The following is a 6,892-nucleotide window of genomic DNA, read 5'->3' on the forward strand; positions in this document are numbered from 1 at the left end:
ACTACTCTGCTTGCATGTCAGCAGACTGGGGTAGATCCTGCTGAAATCCTATGTATTGAATGAATAGAGAATCTTTTGAATCGGGAAAAAAAATCGTTTTTGAATCGAGATTCGTATTGAATTGAAAAAAAAAATCGATATTGAATCGAATCGTGGGGACCCAAAGATTCACAGCCCTAGGGATTATACATAAAGAATATAGCGGTATACCGTGCTGCATATGGTTAAAAAATACTCCGGGAATAATAGTTCATTGATAAGATTTTCTATTAATAAAAGAAATAATGTGTATTAAAAAGAACATGTTTATAAGTTGAAAGTAAAATAAACTGCATGAAAATCAATTAAATAACTAGAAGAGGCCATTTTTGAAGGAATTGCGTGTGAATGCTCCAATGCTGAAGTTGAACTGAAATGCAGATAGAAAGTAGTATGAACGTAAGAATAGTTTGAATGTTGAAGAGCTGACGCTGAACTGAAATGTTAATGGATGTAGGATGAATGTAGAAAGGTTTAAATGTTGAAATGGTTTAAACGCCGAAATGGTTTGAATGTTGGAATGGTTTGAAAGTTGAAGAGTTTGAATTTCCAGGAAAACCGTAGAATGTGTTAATGTTGGAATGGTTTAAAAAGGTTGAAAAATGTGGGAATTGTGCAACTTGGAAAAATAATTAGATGAGGCAATTCCTGAAGGAATTGCGTGTGAATACTCCAATGCTGAAGTTAAACTGAAATGCAGACAGGATGTAGTATGAATGTAAGAATAGTTTGAATGTTGGAATGGTTTGAATGTTGAAGAGCTGACGCTGAATTGAAATGCTAATGGGTGGAGGATGAATGTAGAAATGATTTAAAAGTTGAAAGCGTTTAAACGCTGAAATGGTTTGAATGTTGCAATGGTTTCAATGTTGAAGAGTTTGAATTTCCAGGAAAACCGTGGAATGTGTTAATGTTGGAATGGTTTGAATAGGTTGAGAAAAGTGGGAATTGTGCAACTTGGAAAAATGTCCCATTCATTTCAAAGGAAACTTCCTGGAAATTTGGGAATTTGGGGAAAAGCGGGATTTTTTGGAAAAATTATTAGGAACATGAATGTCCTAAATGAGCTGAATTGGTTGGTGTTGGAATTGTTTAAATCGGGCAAGAAATGTTGAAGTAGTAAAGGGGACGGCGTGGCGAAGTTGGTAGAGTGGCTGTGCCAGCAATCGGAGTGTTGCTGGTTACTGGGGTTCAATCTCTACCGTCCTAGTCACGTCCGTTGTGTCCTTGGGCAAGACACTTCACCCTTGCTCCTGATGGCTGCTGGTTAGCGCCTTGCATGGCAGCTCCCGCCATCAGTGTGTGAATGTGTGTGTGAATGGATGAATGTGGAAATACTGTCAAAGCGCGTTGAGTACCTTGAAGGTAGAAAAGCGCTATACAAGTATAACCCATTTATCATTTAGTAAATGGTATTAGGGAATTTCAGGAATTTTTTTTAACTTGGAAAAAGGGTAGTTTGAATTTCCAGAATGGTGGAATGTGTTGAAGGTGGAACGGTTTGAATGGGTTGAGGAATGTGGGAATTGTGGAAGTTTGAAGAATGTCCCATTCATTTCAAATGGGAATTTCCAAAACATTTGGGAATTTCGGGAAAAGCTGGATTTTTTTTGAAAATGGTAAAATACTTGAATGATCTGGTTTAGTTGAAATGGTTGGTGTTAAAATTGTCCTAATCGGTCGAGAAATGTTGAAGTAGGAACATGTTGAATTGAGAATTTGTATTAAGGAATTCCTGGAATTTCGGGAAAACCGGGAATTTTTCCAGTTCAAAAAATAACTTCCTTTTTTGTCCTGATTAAGAGGAATGTTTTGACGGTGGAACGGTTGAAGTGGGTTGAAAAATGTGAATGGAGTAGTCGCCAGAAAAAAGGGTGGAAATAGGGCTTTGGAAAACCAGGAATTCTGAAAAAAATCCTGGAATTTTTTTTAACTTGGAAAAAGGGTAGTTTACATTTCCAGAATGGTGGAATATGTTGAAGGTGGAATGTTTTGAATAGGTTGAAAAATGTGGAATTGGTGGAAGTTTGAAAAATGGCAAATTCATTGTGAATAGGAAAAAAATCCCGGAAAACTTGGAATTCTGGGAAATCTGGGAATTTGGGGAATTTGTCAAGGGAAAGCCCACGATTTTCTGAATAGGCTGAACAGTTGAAGTTGAATCGAGTGAAAATGAGGGAGGTAGAGCATGCCAAAATTTGGAGAATAATAATAATAATAATAATAATAATAATAATAAATAGATGAATTTTGGTGTAGAAAACCATATGTGTGAATGCTTTAGAGCATTCACACAATAAGCAAGTTATAATATAATTTCAGTATGCCTAGTCACGTCCGTTGTGTCCTTGGGCAAGACACTTCACCCTTGCTCCTGATGGCTGCTGGTTAGCGCCTTGCATGGCAGCTCCCGTCATCAGTGTGTGAATGTGTATGTGAATGGGTGAATGTGGAAATACTGTCAAAGCGCTTTGAGTACCTTGAAGGTAGAAAAGCGCTATACAAGTATAACATTATCATTTATGCATTGCATTGTATTAAAATGGTGGTGGCCCCTACCAAAATGGCCGCCCGAAGGCACGTCGCTTCTATTTGCTCTTACAGCGCGCTGACCTATCTATCTACTGTTTTGAAACTGAAAGGAGATGACGTACATGCTGCTGAGCATGCGCGAATAGATGCCGCCGGATGTCATGACGCACAGCTACGTCAGCATAGTTTGTTTGACTTCGCACACACAGGAGCTGAGCCTCCCAGAAATCCACGAGAAACGAAAGCGAGGTAGAGTAGCTGTGCGCATGCGCAGTCTGGAATAAACCAGGACGGAGGGGCTATTTAATCATAGGAATTCCTGCTCTTTAATTAGTACTTGGCTTACATACTAGAGTTACGTGGCCCTTCAGATTTGTTAAAATTGTTGACCAAAAACAATGTCAAGTTATGTGCAAAAAAAGTCAACACTGTACACATCATTATATCAAATGTTTGAGTTTGATTGATTGATTTAAACTTTTATTAGTAGATTGCACAGTGCAGTACATATTCCGTACAATTGACCACTAAATGGTAACACCCGAATACGTTTTTCAACTTGTTTAAGTCGGGGACCATGATACAGATATATACTATCATCATATACAGTCATCACACAAGATAATCATCAGAGTATATACATTGAATTATTTACATTATTTACAATCCAGGGTGTGGGATGTGGAAGGGGGGGGGGGGGGGTGTTAGGTCATCAATCAATCAATCAATGTTTATTTATATAGCCCTAAATCACAAGTGTCTCAAAGGGCTGTACAAGCCACAACGACATCCTCTGTACAGAGCCCACATACGGGCAAGGAAAACTCACCCCAGTGGGACGTCAATGTGAATGACTAAGAGAAACCTTGGAGAGGACCGCATATGTGGGTAACCCCCCCCCCCCCCCCCCCTCTAGGGGAGACCGAAAGCAATGGATGTCGAGTGGGTCTGACATAATATTGTGAAAGTCCAACACATCAGCGAAAGTCCAGTCCATGGTGGGGCCAGCAGGAACCATCCCGAGCGGAGACGGGTCAGCAGCGTAGAGATGTCCCCATCCGATGAACAGGCTAGCGGTCCACCCCGGGTTGGGAGCAGAGTAGAAAAGAAAAGAAAAGAAACGGCAGATCAACTGGTCTAAAAAGGGAGTCTATCTAAAGGCTAGAGTATACAAATGAGTTTTAAGATGAGACTTAAATGCTTCTACTAAGGTAGCATCTCTAACTTTTACCGGGAGGGCATTCCATAGTATTGGAGCCCGAATAGAAAACGCTCTATAGCCCGCAGACTTTTTTTGGGCTCTGGGAATCACTAATAAGCCGGAGTTCTTTGAACGCAGATTTCTTGCCGGGACATATGGTACAATACAATCGGCAAGATAGGCAGGAGCTTGACCGTGTAGTATTTTATACGTAAGTAGTAAAACCTTAAAGTCGCATCTTAGGTGCACAGGAAGCCAGTGCAAGTGAGCCAGTATAGGCGTAATATGATCAAACTTTCTTGTTTTTGTCAAAAGTCTAGCAGACGCATTTTGTACCATCTGTAATCTTTTAATGCTAGACATAGGGAGGCCCGAAAATAAAACGTTACAGTAATCGAGACGAGATGTAACGAACGCATGGATAATGATCTCAGCATCGTTTGTGGACAAAATGGAACGAATTTTAGCGATATTACGGAGATGAAAGAAGGCCGTTTTAGTAACACTCTTAATGTGTGACTCAAATGAGAGAGTTGGGTCGAAGATAATACCCAGATTCTTTACCGAGTCGTTTTGTTTAATTGTTTGGTTGTCAAATGTTAAGGTGGTATTATTAAATAGATGTCGGTGTTGAGCAGGACCGATAATCAGCATTTCCGTTTTCTTAGCGTTGAGTTGCAAAAAGTTAGCGGACATCCATTGTTTAATTTCATTAAGACACGCCTCCAGCTGACTACAATCCGGCGTGTTGGTCAGCTTTAGGGGCATGTAGAGTTGGGTGTCATCAGCATAACAGTGAAAGCTAACAACAATTGCATCATCAGAGAAATGGACATTGGAACAGTGTAGGACTGACTTGGTAGGATATGTACAGCAAGTAGTGGACTTAGAGAGAGAGATCAGAAAGCATATAATAAGTATCTACATTTGATTGTTTACAATCCGGGGAGGTGGGATGTGGAAGGGAGGGTGTTAGTTTAGGGTTGAAGTTGCCTGGAGGTGTTCTTTTAGTGCGGTTTTGAAGGAGGATAGAGATGCCCTTTCTGTACACCTGTTGGGAGTGCATTCCATATTGATGTGGCATAGAAAGAGAATGAGTTAAGACCTTTGTTAGATTGGAATCTGGGTTTAACGTGGTTAGTGGAGCTCCCCCTGGTGTTGTGGTTATGGCGGTCATTTACGTTAAGGAAGTAGTTTGACATGTACTTCGGTATCAGGGAGGTGTAGCGGATTTTATAGACTAGGCTCAGTGCAAGTTGTTTTACTCTGTCCTCCACCCTGAGCCAGCCCACTTTGGAGAAGTGGGTAGGAGTGAGGTGTGATCTGGGATGGAGGTCTAGAAGTAATCTGACTAGCTTGTTCTGGGATGTTTGGAGTCCAGATTTGAGGGTTTTGGAGGTGCATGCGTAATCGAAAAAGGGTTGAATGAGAGTTTCCGCTAGAATCTTCATGGTGCTTTTGTTGACCAAAGAGGAGATTCTACAGATAAATCTCGTTCGTTGGTTGACCTTTTTGATTACCTTGGTTGCCATTTTATCACAGGAAAGATTAGCCTCTAGAATGGAACCTAGGTAGGTGACCTCATCTTTCCTGGTGATAACAATGTCACCCACTTTTATAGTGAGTTTGATGTGGGACCCAAATAGCATGGATTCCGTTTTACCCAAGTGTATGGATAGCTTGCTGTCAGCGAGCCAGGTGCAAATTCTACAGAGTTCAGCACTGAGGATTTTCTCCACGTGTGACTTGTCCTTGCCGGATACCAGCAGGGCAGAGTCATCCGCAAACAAGAACAATTCACAGTCGCATGCTGATGACATGTCGTTTATGTATATTAGGAACAGAAAAGGCCCTAATATATTGCCTTGGGGTGCTAATTGTGCCTATACATGCAGTTATCTGTAGTGCGTGATCCATATATTTTTTTTTTAACTTGCATGCTCTACACTCCTTAAAATGATTAACATAATTGACCCATTACACTGGTCAATCTGCTCATGTGAGAAATTATATAAAAACAAAATTATGCCATATCTTGATAAGGGTTTTTTGGGAGCAATATGAATAGCACTTAGTCAAAAGACACCAAAGAGATGTATATAAATATGTTTTGGCTCTGAAGTAAAGAATACAATGATTGATTATATAATTAAGACCATTTTAATAGATGTATTACAGTATCTATCACACACACACACACACACACACACACACACACACACACACACACACACACACACACACACACACACACACACACACACACACACACACACACACACACACACACACACACACACACACACACACACACACACACACACACACACACACACACACACACGTTTGGACACACCTTCTCCTCATTCAATGCGTTTTCTTTATTTTCATGACTATTTACATTAGATTGTCAATGAAAGCATCAAAACTATGAATGAACACATGAGGAGTTATGTACTTAACAAAAAAAAGGGTGAAATAACTGAAAACATGTTTTATATTCTAGTTTCTTCAAAATAGCCACCCTTTGCACACTCCTGCCATTCTCTCGATAAGCTTTAAGCACACCAGTGAAGTGAAAACCATTTCAGGTGACTACCTCTTGAAGCTCATCGAGAGAATGCTAAGAGTGTGCAAAAAAGTATTCAGAGCAAAGGGTGGCTATTTTGAAGAAACTAGAATATAAAACATGTTTTCAGTTATTTCACCTTTTTTGTTAAGTACATAACTCCACGTGTTCATTCATAGTTTTGATGCCTTCAGTGACAATCTACAATGTAAATAGTCATGAAAATAAAGAAAACGCATTGATTGAGGTGTGTCCAAACTTTTGGCCTGTACTGTGTGTGTGTGTGTATATATATATATATATATATATATATATACAGGTATATATATATATATGTATGTGTGGGAAAAAAATCACAAGACTATTTAATCTCTACAGGCCTGTTTCATGAGGGGTTTCCTCAATCATCAGGAGATTTTAATGGAAGCATTCACATACCATGGTTTATATAGGGCACAGAGCGGGTGGGTAGAGGCAGGCGTAGGGGCGTGGTGATTGGCTCATGTGTTACCTAGGAGGTGTTTCCTTCTGTGACGGCATGCTGATACAAT

Source organism: Entelurus aequoreus, linkage group LG07 (genome assembly GCF_033978785.1).
Source record: "Entelurus aequoreus isolate RoL-2023_Sb linkage group LG07, RoL_Eaeq_v1.1, whole genome shotgun sequence".
Classification (NCBI taxonomy): domain Eukaryota; kingdom Metazoa; phylum Chordata; class Actinopteri; order Syngnathiformes; family Syngnathidae; genus Entelurus; species Entelurus aequoreus.